We start from the raw sequence: 18,094 nt of genomic DNA on the forward strand, positions 1-18,094 counted from the left end.
ACAAGACTCTAAAACTGTCATCTCATCGAGCGTCGAGGTGAGGCTCAATGAATTTATTTGGTAGCGGAAGCGGATATAATACAGTGACCAAATCCAGGGTCGCACGAGACTGACTGGGACTCCTCTAGGCGTCGGACTCGCTATCAAATTCTTCATCCATGAGATCGCCTTCGTCAGCATCTGGCCAAATCAACAAGCCAGTGAGTACTTTGAAAGTACTCGCAAGACAGTTCGGACGTAAGATATAACAAATGCATGCATGAATGCGTCATGATTAATTCGCCAATGTACATTCAAAAATTAGCACAACAAAGTAAGTAAAAGGGAAATGGCGGTAGTCCGCCTGAAATCCCAACAAAACATAAATGAAAACCGATCGGGTGTCTGAAGCGACACCTCGAAAGGTGAATAAATAAATATAAGGAAATGATGCCACAGTCGGGCGTCTTAGCGACACCACATAAAGGGCTTTAAAAGAAATGCCATAGTCGGACGTCGGGGCGACATCACAGAAAGGGCTTTAAAAGAAATGCCACAGTCGGGCGTCTTAGCGACACCACATAAAGGGCTTTAAAAGACATGCCACAGTCGGACGTCGGGGCGACATCGCAGAAAGGGCTTTTATTGAAAGTAAGCAATAACAATACCACAGTCGGACATCTGAGCGACATCACAGAAAGGGCTTTTAAAAGAAATGCCACAGTCGGGCGTCTTAGCGACACCACATAAAGGGCTTTAAAATAAATGCCACAGTCGGACGTCGGGGCGACATCACAGAAAGGGCTTTTAAAAGAAATGCCACAGTCGGGCGTCTTAGCGACACCACATAAAGGGCTTTAAAAGAAATGCCACAGTCGGGCGTCAGGGCGACATCACAGAAAGGGCTTTTATTCACAAGTAAATAATACTCATAATAAACATTCAATTCATGAAAATAAACGGGTTAGTCCATCCACAGGAATAATCATTTAACCGGACCTAGCACTCATGCGATTCACCGGAGTCTCTGTCATCAAAACTGGCACTTGTCAGGATAAGAAAATACTGAACTTGGACATGGAATAGATGATTCAAGGAAAATATGACTCTGCAGAGTTTGTACAAAATTTCCCACAGCCAACGGATTTCCGTAGTCACGAAGGACTAGTTCCGTTTATGGTATTTCGGAAGAAAACACAGCTAACCAGTACACACCCATCCTACCTCTTGATGCTAGGAATCACCCTAGACATCGTCCAAGAAAAACTTTTGAGACGGGGAGATCACAATCTTGAATAGCATGGGATCAAATTTATATACGCGCGCTCTAAGGGGTGCCCCCCTCTCGGTCCCAACCGGAAACACCCATGCCCCCTGACCGGATGACTGGCCTTAATCCAGGGCCATGGAACCATCATCACGGCCTCTCCTTTTTGGTGTGTACCAGGTAAGCGGTTTACAACTTACTACGCCATATTCCTTGCGGAAAACATGTGGTAGTACAGGGAAGGAAGAATGGAAGGAAATGGAATGATACGGGTTGACACTGAAGTCATATAGTCTGGCCTAAGACTGGCATGCTACAACACTGCCATCTTACCCATCCTCATGCCAACACATGGCCATTCATACTCACATCCATCCACTTATGGATCATCGAACTCACTTACCTCAACAATGCATGGAAATAACGTTCATCGGTATGCTCAACAACATGCCATGAGACTAACTAAATGCAAAACATGCCAAGACACTCATCATATCAAAAGTTCAAACATGCTTGCCTGGTTCAGAGTAGTCGGAGCCTAGCTCGGTGAAGTTTGCGGTCCCGTCACCTCCTTCGGTATCTACGGTATAAAGAGAATATACGCGCTATCGTGAATACCGTGAGGTGCACAAAAATTGTACCAAATTTTTTTCAAATAAATATGATAAAAAACTAGACAAAAATCTGAAGAGGACAGAAAAAGAATCACTCAAAAATATTATTCTGCTTAAAAGTTATAAAGGTTTTTGTCTAGGGACTCATATGTAATGAAATAGAAAGTTTCCAGGGGCTAGCTTATAAAAACAGAAAACGTTCTAGTTTTGAATACGCCAGCCCAGAGGGGAAAACGTATTTGCCCGAAGGCGTTTTCAGAAAACGATTTGCTTAGAGAGGACAGAGAGGCTGACGGCGGGTCCAGCCCGTCAGGTTTGAATGTTCAAACGAGGCGGCAGGTTTCGCCGGTGCCCGGGAGCCACGGTGGTCGCCGGCGGCGATCCACGGCGAGGCAAGGGGATCGGAGGGTACCTCCGTGTTCAGTGCACCTTTCCGCGTCGGTTGGTGGTGGTGGTGGTCGCCGGCGAGTACCACGTCGACGGCGAGCCTTCCTCCGGCGGATGGTGGTTCGGGTGATCGAGGGGCTCGTCGGAGAGAGCTGCAGTGATCAAATTGAGGAGGGGGTTAGGCTTCTGGTAGCTAGAGGGAGTAACCGACGGGGTTTGGGCGCCGGAGATGGCCTCACCGGAGCGAATCGAGGTGGAGGCCGAGGCGGATCAGGGCGGCCGGAGTTAGGGGAGAAGACCTCCTCGAGGTCCTCCTAGTGGCCTGGCGGGGCGTTGGTGAGGTGCGGGGGTGGTGCGTTCTCGAGGGTGAGCTCGGGAGCCCTTTTTATAGGCGGTCCGAGGCGGTGGCCGTGAACGGGGATCTCCGGTGAAGATTACGGCGGCGCAGAGCTTGGTCGGGGGTGATTAGGGAGTTGGGCGCCATCACGGAGGTCCACCGGTTCCATTTAGGTGCTAATCGGGTTAGGATTTGGTGCGTTGGGCGAGTTCGACAGAACGGGGCGGCGCGGACCTGTCGGCGGTAGGGAGCACGTCCCGTGCTTGCCGGGCCACGGTGACGGTGCCACGGGCGTGCACTGGCATGCATGAGCCACGCGTAGAGCCAGGGAGCAAAGGGCGGAGCGGAATAGCGTTGAGCCGCCGTTCTCCTACTTGTCGGCCGCTACGAGGTTTCGGCCGCCGCAAGACACGCCAGCGCAGGCGGGCCTGGGCGCCGCCGACACCGGGAAGACGCCAAGCGCGCGTGCGGGGGTGCTCCCGACAGGAGGAAGAGGCGGCGAGGAACGTGCCAAGGGCACTGTGGGCATGTGACTGAACCTCTGTCGAAGATCGACACTAAACTCTGAATTTCTGAATTTTGAACAGCAACAGTGCACGCCAAGTGTCCGACAGAATGAATTTGGCCTCTGGGGATTTTTCCTTGAGCTGATTTTTGGTGGAGTGGCTACTCATTGCTCCAGTAGGCTGCCTGAATTTTGGTGGAATTTTTGGAGAAGTGTAGATATGAATTTCACCAAATTTGGAAAATCTGGTCCAAACTTCCAGAGACTGAATTTTGAAAAATTTGAAAAGAGGAGGAGTGGATCAAGATGGTTCTGGGTTGTGGGTACAAAGGACTATCTAGGAGAGTTGGTTTGAGGTCAAAACTCAAATGCAAAAGGGTACTTGCTTTGAAAATCTCTCAGGCTCCAAATAATTTGCAGAAATGATTTGAGGGAGAAAATAATTAGAATAAAATCCAAAACTTGCTTGGATTAGTTGGGACAGAGAACTTAGGTTGATTACAAGGAGGAGGGGAGGTTTTGGAGGGGTTTTACCATATGGGCAAAATACAAAGTCATGGGTGGTTTCCAAGATATGAAAATCCCAAATTTTCATAGAGTTTCTTTTTAAAAGAAAAAGAGTAAACTCCCAAAATAATTTGAGAGGGAACCAACAGAGAAGAAGTTTCAAAAGATCAAACACCATAGTTTGAAGAAAAATAAAATCCTTGCCAAAGAAAAGGAAGTTTTTAAGAGGAAGGATTCCTGGAAAAGAAATTTTAAATGCCCTCTTTTAAAAAAAATCAACAAAGTTTTTGATGAAAACCAAATTAAAATTTTTGGAGTGTCACATACCGTCCTTTGGTTAGATGACCACAGATGATATTCTTGGCAGTAGAGTCCAGTTGAACGAACTTCTTGACATCAGCAGCAGTGACACCTTCTCCAGCCTTGGGAACGCCGTTCTTGACGACATACCATAGGTCGACATCAATGGCTTCAAGATGCATGCGCATCTTATTCTTCCAGTAGGAATATTCAGTTCCATTGAAGACGGGGCACGCAGCGGAGATTTTAATTATCCCTGCAGTCGACATAGCTAAAACTCTAGGTGGTTAAATCGAATCACACAGAACAAGGGAGTACCTTGCTCTGATACCAATTGAAAGTGCTAGTGATCGAATAGAGGGGGGTGAATAGGCGATTTTTATGAAAGTCTTCAAAACATGTAAGTTTCAAAGAAAAACGATAGAAATAAACCTATTATCATGCAGCGGAAGGTAGACTACACTAGGCAAACCATAGTCATGTATTCAATGAAGTGAAAGCACAATGACTAATAGCAGCTAGGCAGTAAGGATCAGGTAGGAAGATATTGTGAAGCCAATCAGAACAAGTAATCACTCAGTGAAGTCGAATGGCGATGCTATCGTACAATGACTTCACAAGAACCAACAGTAAGTAAAGGGAAGGGAAGGATGAAACCAGTGACTCGTTGAAGACAATGATTTGTTGGACCAGTTCCAGTTGCTGTGACAACTGTACGTCTGGTTAGGGAGGCTGAGATTCAACTCAGAAGACCTCGTCTTCACCTTATTCCCCTTGAGCTAAGGACACCCAGTCCTCGCCCAATCACTCTGGTAAGTCTTCAAGGTAGACTTCCAAACCTTCACAGACTTCGTTCACCGGCGATCCACAATGACTCTTGGATGCTCAGAACGCGACGCCTAACCGGCTGGAGGATTCACAATCCTCAAGTGTAATAAGTCTTCAGATCACACAGACAAGACGACTTAAGTGATGCCTAACACTCTTTGGCTCTGGGTGGTTAGCGCTTTATCCTCTCAAGGAATTCTCTCTCAAAGGCTTCGAGGTGGGTTGCTCTCAAACGACAAAAGCCGTACTCTAACTCTGAGCAGCCAACCGTTTATGGTTGTAGGGGGTGGGCTATTTATAGCCACTAGGCAACCCGACCTGATTTGTCCGAAATGACCCTGGGTCACTAAGGAACTGACACGTGTTCCAACTGTCAGATTTCAAACACATACGGCAACTTTACTTGGGCTATAAGCAAAGCTGACTTGTCCAACTCTGAACAAGATTCGCTCTCATAGTCTTCACTCGAAGACATAGGATTTTGGTTAAGCATCACTTCAGTCATTCTGACTGGTTCTCTTGGACCCCACTTAACAGTACGGTGGTTCCTATGACTCAACAAAGAAGAAAAATAACTACGAAAGATCTAAGTCTTCGTGCTCCATAGTCTTCATGTGATGTCTTCTCTTGTCATAGTCTTCAATGTGAATGTCTTCACGTACCACCTTTGACTTCAATGTCTTCATACATTTTTAGGGGTCATCTCTGGTAGGAAAACCGAATCAATGAGGGACTTCTACCTGTGTTATCCTGCAATTCTCACAAACACATTAGTCCCTCAAGTAGGTTTGACGTCAATACTCCAAAACCAACTAGGGGTGGCACTAGATGCACTTACATGGTCCATTTTCCATTTTGCTAATTGAGCTAATGGCAAAATGTGGGATGAGAAAAGGGAAGCTTACAACAGCCCTTGCTGAGATATATCCAACTCCATGTTTGCACCCACCTTCTCCAGACTAGCCTTGAGCTCCTCGTAGTTGATTGATCTTCTCGCTACTTTCGGTATCTATTCATCTTCAAAATCTCCTTGAGGCAGCAATGTGATATCCTACTCCAACAAGTCCTCCAAAATCACCTACAGACGCACAAATGACTAGACATGTACGTAACTCTGCAAGTCAAAGAAATCTGTACATCCCATGAAAATCAGGATTCAAGAGGGACAAACACCTGCTTCTGAAATCCCTAGGACCCGAGGAATTCATTAAAATCAAACCAGAGGGCCTCTTCTAACAAGGAAAACAATAATGTTGAGAGAAAGTAGAATGGGAACGGAAGAAGAAGAGGGGAGCTGCACCTTGGAAATCGAGAAGCAAGAGGACCCACGGCGCCGAGCGGACGGGGGTGACGGCTTGGCCTACTCACGGCGTAGGAAACTTCGATGGCCTGGAGCTCTGGCTCGGTCGCGACATACCAGTAGAAATTGCCTTCGTCTCCGCTACTAGCATCGTGGGCGGGACGACCACCGGAGCTAGGGTTGGGCGGCGGAGGGAGGTGCACCGGTGATGGGCGGGGCAGCGACCGGAGTTAGGGCTGGCGGTGGAGGGAGGTGCGACGGCTATGGGTGGCTCGGTGACCGGACCTAGGATTGGGCGGAGGGGGAAGGTTTGGCCGATGGCGATTGTGACGGACGACGTGCTCGTGTGGTGTGGGGATTTTCTGCATTTTTTTCAGGCGGCGATTGTGGAACCGATCCGGAGTGGCAGACGTGATTCTGGTGGCAGAACATTTAATCTTGGCCATTGAATTAGATGGCAGACCATCAAAGCAATACCGACTCTTAGATGTAGTTAAGTGGATTAGATCGAAGGGTGCTGGTTTCCTTGTGTACACTTAGAGGGATATCAGTTTGCTCTTTTAATAGTAGTAGAGATCTTGACCATTGAATTAGATGGCTGACCATCAAAGCAATACTGACTCTTAGATGTAGTTAAGTGGATTAGATCGAAGGGTGCTGGTTTCCTTGTGTACACTTCGTGGTGTGGCTTTAGAAGGATATCAGTTTGCTCTTTTAATAGTAGTAGAGATTTATTGTATGTTGCATATGGGCATGAGCTCTACATGTGTTTTGGGCTATGCCATGCCATCTTTACAGGGGTGTATGCCATGTATTTTGTGATCAATGGGGTGACTAGCACAAGCATGCAAAGTAGCTCTCGTAATATTGCTGATTTCAGAGACTTAGAATTTCACTGTCTTTTCCCTGCTATTATTTTTATGCCATGTGTTCTTGTTGCTACAGAGAGATCCATACTTCTTTTGAGTATGTTCAGTAAGGATGATGTTGACATATGGTTATGCTCTATCCATCCATGCTAATGTTTGCATTTATGGAGTGCCCTAGAATGACTCAATTTTGCTCTACTTTTGCTATAAAATGTTCCTGGCAGATTGTTTACGTGTTAATCAATTTTGCCAAGGTTGTTGTAGTTGATACATGCATGCTATGAGCTTGTTCTTGCTTTGGTTAGCTTCATAAACATGTCTTCTTACTATTTCTATGCCTATCTTGTCATGCTATGCCTTGTGTTGAGTGAATTGAGCTCGCAAAGATGCCTTCATAACTCTGTTTTTGCCATGTCCAGTTTTCTGCTAAGTCTGAATCTATTAACGAAACTTGCTATGTTTACATGGGTGCCACCATATCTTCTGATCCTTTTTGTCTTATGGTCATTAAGGGACTTTTGTCATATGCTTTGAGTAGATTCATGCAATGCCTTTGTTTTCTATGTTATGTCCCTATAGCATGTTGTTATCTCGTTCTAAACATTGCTTCCTGATGTTAATTCCTGACATGTTAGTATTTTCACCAAGTATGTGAAGCTGATATCTTTTGCACTTTTTCCATGCTTGTTTGAACCTGCTCTTTTGTGATTTAGCCATAGCTCAGTGTTCATATTTTCTCAAGCATCTTGAGTAGATCACTGCCATGTACTTTGTTGCTATGTTGGAGTGCAGTAGCTTAGTTTCTTGTTGCATTCTAGATGGCATCGTGCTGTTAATCGCAGAATTGTGCCATTCTTGTTTTGCTTGCCTTTTGCAAACCGTGCATCCGATTCCGGTGATCTTTATATCGATTTCGACAGAAATCAACTCATCTTTCCAGCGGCGCACTTGGTTTGCCAAGTTGAGGCCTGCTTCAATCTTTTCCTTCCAAAGCACGCATATGCATTGCATATCACATCCCGCATATCATGCCATGTTTTTGCATCATGTTGCTTGCGCATTACATCGTGGTTGATTGTGGTTTCTTTTGCTTGTGTTCTTGCTTTGGGTAGAGCCGGGAGACGATTACACGATCGAGCAACCTATTGAGTACGCTTACAAGGATCAAGCTTACGTCAACACGGAGAACTTTGCAGGCAAGATGACCATACCCTCGAAATCACTTCTATCATTACTTGCTAGTTGCTCGCTCTTTTGCTATGCCGCGATACCTACCATTTGCTATATCATGCCTCCCATATTTCCATTTCAAACCTCTAACCCACCTTGTCCTAGCAAACCGTTGTATGGCTATGTTACCGCTTTGCTCAGCCCCTCTTATAACGTTGCTAGTTGCAGGTGATGATGGAGTTTGTTCCTTGTTGGAACATGATTATTGTTGGGATATCATTATTGTATCTTGTTTACTTTAATGCACCAATATACTTGGTAAAGGATGGAAGGCTCAGCCTTATGCCTGGTGTTTTGTTCCACTCTTGCCGCCCTTGTTTCTGTCATACCGGTGTTATGTTCCTTGATTTTGCGTTCCTTACGCAGTTGGGTTATAATGGGAACCCCTTGACAGTTTACCTTGAATAAAAATCCTCCAGCAAGGCCCAACCTTGGTTTTACCATTTTCCACCTAAGCCTTTTTCCCTTGGGTTCCGCGGACTCAAGGGTCATCTTTATTTTAAACCCCCCGGGCCAGTGCGCCTCTAAGTGTTGGTCCGAAACGAGTAGACTGTGGGGCCACCTCGGGGAAACTTGAGGTTTGGTTTTACTCGCAGGATGTCTCATCCGGTGTGCCCTGAGAACGAGATACATGCGACTCCTATCGGGATTTGTCGGCACATCGGGCGGCTTTGCTGGTCTTGTTTTACCATTGTCGAAATGTCTTGCAACCGGGATTCTGAGTATGATCGGGTCTTCCTGGGAGAAGGAATATCCTTCGTTGACCGTGAGAGCTTGTGATGGGCTAAGTTGGGACACCCCTGCAGGGTTTTGAACTTTCAAAAGCCGTGCCCGCGGTTATGGGCAGATGGGAATTTGTTAATATCCGGTTGTAAAAAACCTGACACTTAATTTAAAATGAATCAACCACGTGTGTAGCCGTGATGGTCTCTTTTCGGCGGAGTCCGGGAAGAGAACACGGTCTCGTGTTATGCTTGAACGTAAGTAGTTTTAGGATCACTTCTTAATCATTATAGCTTCTTGACCGTGCTTTGCTTCTCTTCTCGCTCTCATTTGCATAAGTTAGCCACATATATGCTAGTGCTTGCTGCAGCTCCACCTCACTCGCTTTTCCTACCCATAAGCTTAAATAGACTTGATCGCAAGGGTGTGAGATTGCTGAGTCCCCGTGACTCACAAATTACTTCCAAAACCAGATGCGGGTGCCGACGATGCCAGTGCAGGGGACGCGACCGAACTCAAGTGGGAGTTCGACGAGGATTCTGGACGTTACTATGTTTCCTTTCCGGACGATCAGTAGTGGAGCCCAGTTGGGGCGATCGGGGATCTATGCATTTGGGGTTGTCTTTATTTTGGTTCCGTAGTCGGACCTTGATTGTATTCTGGATGATGTAATGCTATATTTATGTTTTGTGTGAAGTGGCGATTGTAAGCCAACTCTTTATCCATTACACCTCTTGTGACATGCCTACTATGCGGTTATGCCTCTAAGTCGTGCTCCGACACGTGGGAGATATAGCCGCATCGTGGGTGTTACACTATTGAAGACTGGTTCGGGGCTACTGAGGGAGTCCTGGACTAAGGGGTCCTTGGGCGTCCGGCCTATTATCTATGGGCCGGACTGATGGGCCGTGAAGACGTGAAGACCGAAGACTATACCCGTGTCCAGATGGGACTCTTCTTGGCATGGAAGGCAAGCTTGGCGAACAACTATGAAGATTCCATCTTATGTAACCGACTCTATGTAACCCTGGATCCTCCCGGTGTCTATATAAACTAAAGGACTTAGTCCGGATAGGGGATACTCAATATCGTAGGCATACAGGCTAGTATTCTAGGGTTTAGCTATTACGATCTCGTGGTAGATCAAGTCTTGTAATACTCATATTCATCAAGATCAATCAAGCACGAAGTAGGGTATTACCTCCATAGAGAGGGCCCGAACCTGGGTAAACATCATGTCACTTGTCTCCTGTTACCATCAACCTTGGACGCACAGTTCAGGACCCCCTACCCGAGATCCGCCGGTTTTGACACCGACAGGGGCCACGCACCACCCTTGTGACGCGAAAGCGAGGGAGTCCCCTGCCATCGCCGTCAGCCCTCGGGCGTAGCCCGGCGGTGACGGAGGGACGGGAGGCGGGAGTGCTCGCCACCGTCCTCTACTTCGTCTATGTCCGCATCACCTTCTTCATTACCATGTCCACCACCACCGAAGTCGAATTATTTGCTGACGAGAAGGCCGTTGCTGCCTAGAAGGCCGTCATGGAGACCGCTGCCGCCGCGGCTTCTGGCAGGCTCACTAGAGTAACACGTTTATCCTGCTCAAGTTTATTTTCGTGTGGGTTCAGTACTAGCTATTTATATAAATGTTTCTATTGTCTGCCTAGCTAGTACAAGATTATCTGGTTAGAAATCAGTATGTGCTTAGTGTTGTCAGCGCTATGCTCATGATTTATACATGGATTACTTTAACAAAAAATACGCGCATATACTCAACATGTACAAGACATGAGTGAGGATCAAGATATTCTGGCTCCTTGTGGGTCAGGGTCTGGATCAAGATACGTTAATCACAATGACGATGTACAAGTGAGTCAGGATCAAGATATAGTGATGTATACTTTCCAAAAAAATTATGCGTCAAATATTTTGGCAAAATGACACTAGGTAATGTTACACGCATGCATGTTGATGCATTGCATATCATATGCATGGGTGGTTGACCAATCGAATAAGGATGTTGCATGCTCAAACAAGTACTGCAAAGATAATACAATCGTGCATTTTAATTTAAAGGAACATCATCAAGGAGGCTATGGTGCTAAACCTGCAACTTTAGGTAGCAACGACCACCAGATTAGTGGACATGCAAGTGGGACAAGTTTTCAACATGGACAAGCATGTCTCTCCCTCGCAAAAAATAAAAAATAAAAGCATGTATCTGCACGAGATTGGATAGGGCACGCCAGAAGAGACGTACGACCAATCAAATTGATAAATACTAGGAGTAGGAAAAGGTGTCAAGATATAGAAGGCAAGTTTTGCAAACCAAGGAGAAAGTTTTGTTTGGTCAATTTATTAGGCATGTTTGAGTCAACTAGCTATATATACTAGTATCAAACACAATATGGCCGAATGCAAGGGCACCCTCTCACTATGTTCACATTGGCAGAGGCGCATTGTGCGGTGCAGCGAATGGCGAGAGAGGTAAATTGTGTGAGCAGTGAACCCTTGCCTCTGTGTGTGTGTGTGTGTGTGTGTGTGTGAGAGAGAGAGAGAGAGAGAGAATTCGTGTGTTTTGTCCTTCCTGATTGTTCATCCCCTCGTGTTCTCCCCATGCATGCAACCTCGTCTCTTTCCGCATGCCAACACAGCCGATCTCAGCATTGGTAGATCTGGTGGGCGTCATGATGAGAAGAACAAGCCTGTGAGGCGGCAACCATGGGGGAATCGACCAGATCCGCCGTGTGCCCGTCTGGAGGACGGGAACACGGTGACGAGGGCTGGTTCGGTGCGCACCTCCGCCAGCGAGCCTTGCATCGCCGGCCACCATCCCCTCCTCTCACACGCCGCCACTTCAAGATATATCGGTGCGGCCCTCCTCACCGTCAAGTAGCATGTCAGGTTCTTCCGTAGAAACCACCTCCCCGCGCTCCCTCTTTCTAGCCCATGCCGCCTCTCCGACTCCTTCCTCCTTCCTCGCTGCTGCTCCCTCTCTTCACCTGCAGCTCTGGCTTCTCACCATATTCACCGCCCCTCCCCCCTCTTGTGTCGATCTTGGCCATACCCATCGCCGGGAAGAGCGAGGGCTCTTGCTCCTGCAACTGCTCAACCCGGAGAAGCTCGCCTTCGTAATCTCCAGACCGTCTTCCTCGCATCATCCATGCTATTCTTGTATAGCCAAAAATTGCTCTAACCCAACGATCCCCTCCCCCATGCTATTTTTTGAAATCGTATTGGCTGATGATGTTCATATTAAGAGAGGAGCCACACCATATGTGCTCAATCAATCAAAAGAAATATTCATCCTTTCCATAAATCAGTTCCACATGTGTAGGTGGTATTTAGGCCAAGGTTTTCATGTTTTCCAATCACTCTGCTTTAACTTGTGAAGAACTAATAATTGTATCAGGTGACGCATGTTGATCCTTCACTGAAGAACCGTGCTTTGGAACGCAAAAATAAGGAAATGTATAAAGAGTCCGGTTCACATAAACCTACCCAAGCCTGCTTATTTTTCATATATTGGTAACTGGTCTTCCCAAGTTTTTACTCTAAGTGTTCCAAAATTTTCTTTGAAGGTGCCACAAGTAAGTACAACGATGATGGCTAGATACATGATTCACTGCAATCAATTCAGAAAATACGGGATGAAATTGTATGTTATATGTCTTTTTCTTATTCCAGGAAAAAATCATGCTTGCTTCCTATAACTTTCTTCTGGTTGAGAATCTGATGTGAACTCTCCTATTCTCTCTTCATTTCAGCTTTGCAAGGAAAGCATACTTCAAGAACGAAGTTCTCAGTGTGATATGGACATTCAGACACTCTTGAGTGGTATTCTACCCATGTCACATTTTAAACATGGTTACTTTTACAATCACGTTGTAGAACTGTTATAGTTTTGCGGTCAACACTATCGACAAGTTTTCCTCTGGGCAATATGTTTTCAAAAGTTCTACGCTAAACTATGGTGTATCACACTTTTCATTGTGGACAAATCGTCCACTACACTTTGTGATGTACAAATCGCATGTCGGAACTGTGGCCAATTTTGGCAAGATGTTTTTTGGGGATTTTTTTTAATGTTTTGGAAATAAGTTGCTTCTATATTAGTTCCGTGTTTCTTGTACTCATCATGTTTTAAAACTTATGCAGAAGGAAAGAGGACACCTAAAGCTCTATCAATAATAAGAAAATACAAGGAAACTTGCTCAGATATGACAGAAGTTACCACACTGGTACAACGACGTCCTAAATAAACGGTTTAAAACCCCTTTCCGCGACGGCATTTGGAACCGTCGCCAAGTGAGTGTGGGCGATAGGGGGGTCCTTCCCACACGACCTAGAAATCGTCGGGGATAGGCCCTTGTGGGACCCAGGCTGGGGCCGTGTGTGATCGGGCGAGGCATGGAAACCCAATCATTTTCGTAGGTATGTACTTCCCACACGGTGAATCCCAGAAATCATTTCCGTAGGTATGTACATCCCACATGGTGAATCCCAGAAATCATTTCTGTAGGTATGCACATCCCACACAGTGAATCCCATAAATCATTTACATAGGTATGTACATACCACACAGTGAATCCCAGAAATCAATTCCGTAGGTATGTACATCCCACACGGTGAATCCCAGAAATCATTTCCGTAGGTATGTACATCCCCATGATGAATCCCAGAAAATCATTTCCGTAGGTATGTACATCCCACATAGTTCTTTGTGTGGAAACGTTTGTGCAAGGTGGCCTAACACAAACAGTTCGCTGCCGGAAGCCGTGTGTGATTGTTAGTTGATCGAACACGCCTACTTTCTAGAAACCGTGCAGGTTGTTTGAGTTCATCGCCCACAGTGTTGTCTGAGTAACCGTTTGCAATAGAAAACCCCAATAAGTAGGATAATTAGACTATTACTGATAATCCATGTACTAATCAAACAGATATTTCTTATAAAACACACCAGATATTTGCTACCTCTTGAGCACTGCGTTGGTTTTCCCTTGAAGAGGAAAGGGTGATGCAGCTAAGTAGTGTAAGTATTTCAATCAGTTTTTGAGAACCAAGGTATCAATCCAGTAGAAGGCCACACGCAAGTCCCTCGTACCTACACAAACAAATAAGAACCTTGCAACCAACGCGATAAAGGGGTTGTCAATCCCTTCACGGTCACTTACGAGAGTGAGATCTGATAGATATGATAAGGTAATATTTTTGGTATTTTTATGATAAAGATTAAAAGTAAAGATTGCAAAATAAACGGTGCAAGGATAACGGGAGATTAATATAATGGAGAATAGACACGGGGGCCATAGGTTTCACTAGTGGATTCTCTCAAGATAGCATAAGTATTACGGTGAGTGAACAAATTACTTTCGAGCAATTGATAGAAAAGTGAATAATTATGAGAATATCTAGGCATGATCATGTATATAGGCATCACGTCCATGACAAGTAGACCGACTATTACTCCACACATCGACCGCTATCCAGCATGCATCTAGAGTATTAAGTTCATAAGAATAGAGTAATACATTAGGTAAGATGACATGATGTAGAGGGATAAACTAAAGCAATATGATATAAACCCAATCTTTTTATCCTCGATGGCAACAATACAATACATGTCATTTCCCTTTCTGTCACTGGGATCGAGCACCGCAAGATTGAACCCAAAGCTAAGCACTTCTCCCATTGCAAGAAAGATCAATCTAGTAGGCCAAACCAAACTAATAATTCGAAGAGAGTTGCAAAGATCACCAATCATACATAAAAGAACTCAGAGAAGATTCAAATATTGTTCATAGATAAACTTGATCATAAACCCACAATTCATCGGATCTCGACAAACACACCACAAAAAGAGTTAAATCAAATAGATCTCCAAGAAGATCGAGGAGAACATTGTATTGAGATCCAAAGAGAGAGAAGAAGCCATCTAGCTAATAACTATGGACCCAAAGGTCTAAAGTAAACTACTCACACATCATCGGAGGGGCCATGGAGTTGATGTAGAGGCCCTTCGTTATCAATGACCCCTCCGGCGGAGCTCCGGAAAAGGACCCAAGATGGGATCTCTTGGGTACATAAGGTTGCAGCGGTGGAAATAGGGTTTCATGGTGCTCCTGGATGTTTTCAGGGTATATGAGCCACGAGGGGCCCACGAGGGGGGAGGGTGCGCCCCCTGCCTCGTGGCCGCCTCATTGGTTGCTTGACGTCCACTCCAAGTCCTCTAGATCACGTTTGTTCCAAAAATCACGGTCCCGAAGGTTTCATTCCGTTTGGACTTCGTTTGATATTCCTTTTCTGCAAAACACTGAAATAGGCAAAAAGAGCAATTTGCACTGGGCCTTGGGTTAATAGGTTAGTCCCAAAAATAATATAAAAGTGTAAAATAAAGCCCATTAAACATCCAAAACAGAATATATAATAGCATGGAACAATCAAAAATTATAGATACAAGACGTATCAATATTTCATATCCGTATAAAAGCAACCGTGATTTCATAATCGAATTAGATCAGATAGCTTCGGCACTCAATTACGCCATTACAAAACAGCAGCAAGTTTCACATGCAGCATCAAAAACATTTGGAAAGTAGCATCATACACGGTAAATAGACTGATGAATCTCATCTTCGAAACTACAGAAGCGGAAGGCAAATATTGAGCCTTTAGTGATGTTGAATGTCCTTGCAACTTTAGTCCAGTGGCTATGGATAATTTCCCGCCCAACCTTTGTACTCTTTAGAAAGACTTCAATATTGTGTCATGGGTGTTGAATGAATACCTTCCTCGCCTCTTGACCATGCAGGTGGTTTGAGAGGTAATCATCGGTGAACTGCTTTATAAAGTACTGAAAACAAAGCTATGCATAAATCACTATTGTAAATTTGAAATGGGCAAGGGGTAAAAACAAGGTAAAAGAATTGGTACCATCCTATAGTTGACTGATGTCTTTTTCATTGTGCAAACAAAGATCTTGTTGTTATTCGTTGTAAGCTCCTTCATCCTAACAATCTTTCTGAGTTTCTTGACTTGACTGATATTCATGAACATCTCATTTCCCCATATGCAAAATGGGTCGAACAGTGGGTCTAAGCCTCTGACAGCAGGACCTACATGTGCAAGACCAAATTGTAAGAAACCTAAATATTAGAATGATTCCTGCAACTCCACAATAATGTGCTATTAGCCAAAGGACCCTGCTTGAAAAAACCTCGATGGTAAACCCCAGTGTCTCCCATTGTTTCCCTGCAACACACATAAGGAAGATCTTGATCAGGTTAACTGAGAGTTTCCATACTATCAGTAGAATATGTATTGAGTACAGCCAAATTCGATTGGTGTCACGTGCATAACAATACAAAATTGTACCCACAGCAAATGAAAATCAAATTGCAGAACTGAACCAAACAGTTAAATGGACAGCATACCAAATGAACCAAAATAGTTAACAGAGCATGACATTGCAGAGTAGAAACATGTATGAGAAGATAAGACAGTTAACAAAACAAAGAATGCTTGAGAACAGTAGTACGAAATGTAGCAATTGTTGGACCAAAGTGTTAACTGAACATTACATTTCAGAGGACCAAATTTGTTGACTGAACATTAGATTGCATATTAACATTACAGAGGACAAATCACTAGAAGGCACTGGCAATGGCCGCGAGAAAACATCACGAACTATATTTTAAAGTAGACAACTGCGCGGCGGTGTCGACGGTGGCCTCGAAGACGAGGTGCTCCTCAAAGATATGGTGGTCGACACGCATGTTAGCCATAGCGACGTCGTTCACGCGTGCGGCCGCATGCTACTCAGCTCCATGTTATACTGCGTGTAAAATGGTTGTGAGCGGCGCTTAATTGGAGGAGGAGGGCAGTGATTTCAGTGGAAGGTGTCGCTCCGTCAGTCGGGGCATGTGGGACGGGAAAGGAGGAGGATGGTGTGGGTGGGGTGTGGATTACCTGATAATATCGACGAGGCTGCGCAGCAAGAAGAAGGGTCGACTGCGAGGAGGCTGCGCAGCAAGAAGAAGGGTCGCCGACGAGGAGGTGACGCTGCAAGAAGAAGGGTCGCCGGCGAGGAGGCGGTGCTGCAAGAAGAAGGGTAGCCGGTGAGGAGGCGGCGCTGCAAGAAGAAGGGTCGCCGGCGAGGAGGCTGAGCTTCCGGTAAGCAGCAGTGAAGGTTTGAACTTGGAAAGCAAGGAGGAACAATGGAAATGTGGCTTTTGGTATGAGGGAGGTGGCGGGGAGATAGATATTTCCGCGGTGGCAAAAAAAGTTCGCTCGGTGCCGCGAGAAATTGGCGCGCAAGTGTGGTTCAAGCGGGGGCAGTGGACTGTAGACGACGAAGCTTGCTGCATACACCAGACAAGACGGTGCGCCAAGATATTTTATATCACATCCCACACGATTCTTTCTAGTAAACTGTTTGTGGTATACCTGATTTTGTCATTATGTTTTGAAAGACAAAATGGTGTTATAGAGGGAAAGGATGGTGTTTGAATTGCTAGAACATTTACGTACAGTGAAGATGCAACTAGTACATGAGTGTTGTGTTTAAATTTGGAATTATTCCGGGTTCGTTTGGCATTTTTATGCATTAATTGAGTTTCTGGGCATTTAATGTGCATAATTCAAATTTGAACTACAAGCACATACTCCAATGCAACAAAGTTTGCTAAAAAAATCACATGTGTGTCTTTGGGTGAATTTATAGATCCCATGCAAGAAATGGGAATAAAATTCAAACATCTGGGTGTCGTGGCTCGGCCGGAATGATTGAGAAACTTGATTTTTTAATTCCTGTAAATCCAAAACATGGCAGAAAATCATGAAATTTGGCATGGTGTGATGACATGGCACCAACATGCTGCAGTACATTTTTTGGCCGAATTGGGACAAGCTTTGGTCTAAGCTTCTTGCAAACCGGAGCTTCCCTCAAGAAGGCTCCTGGTTCCGAGAGGGGACGTGTCACCTCCGTGTGCGAAATGACATACGTACACTGCCTTCTTCTGCCTTAATTTTTTTACACAGACATATTATACCAAATAGAAGTATCATGCTCAATTTTGGAATTGTTCCGTCTTTTTTTGGCCTTTTTTATACATTAATTGAGTTTCTAGGCATTTAATGTGCATAATTCAAATTTGAACTACAAGCATAGGCTCCAGTGCACCAAAGTTGTTTGAAAAATCACATGTGTGTCCTTGGGTGAATTTCTAGGTCCCATGCAAGAGATGGGA

This window comes from Triticum aestivum, chromosome 7A, assembly GCF_018294505.1.
Source record: "Triticum aestivum cultivar Chinese Spring chromosome 7A, IWGSC CS RefSeq v2.1, whole genome shotgun sequence".
Taxonomy (NCBI): domain Eukaryota; kingdom Viridiplantae; phylum Streptophyta; class Magnoliopsida; order Poales; family Poaceae; genus Triticum; species Triticum aestivum.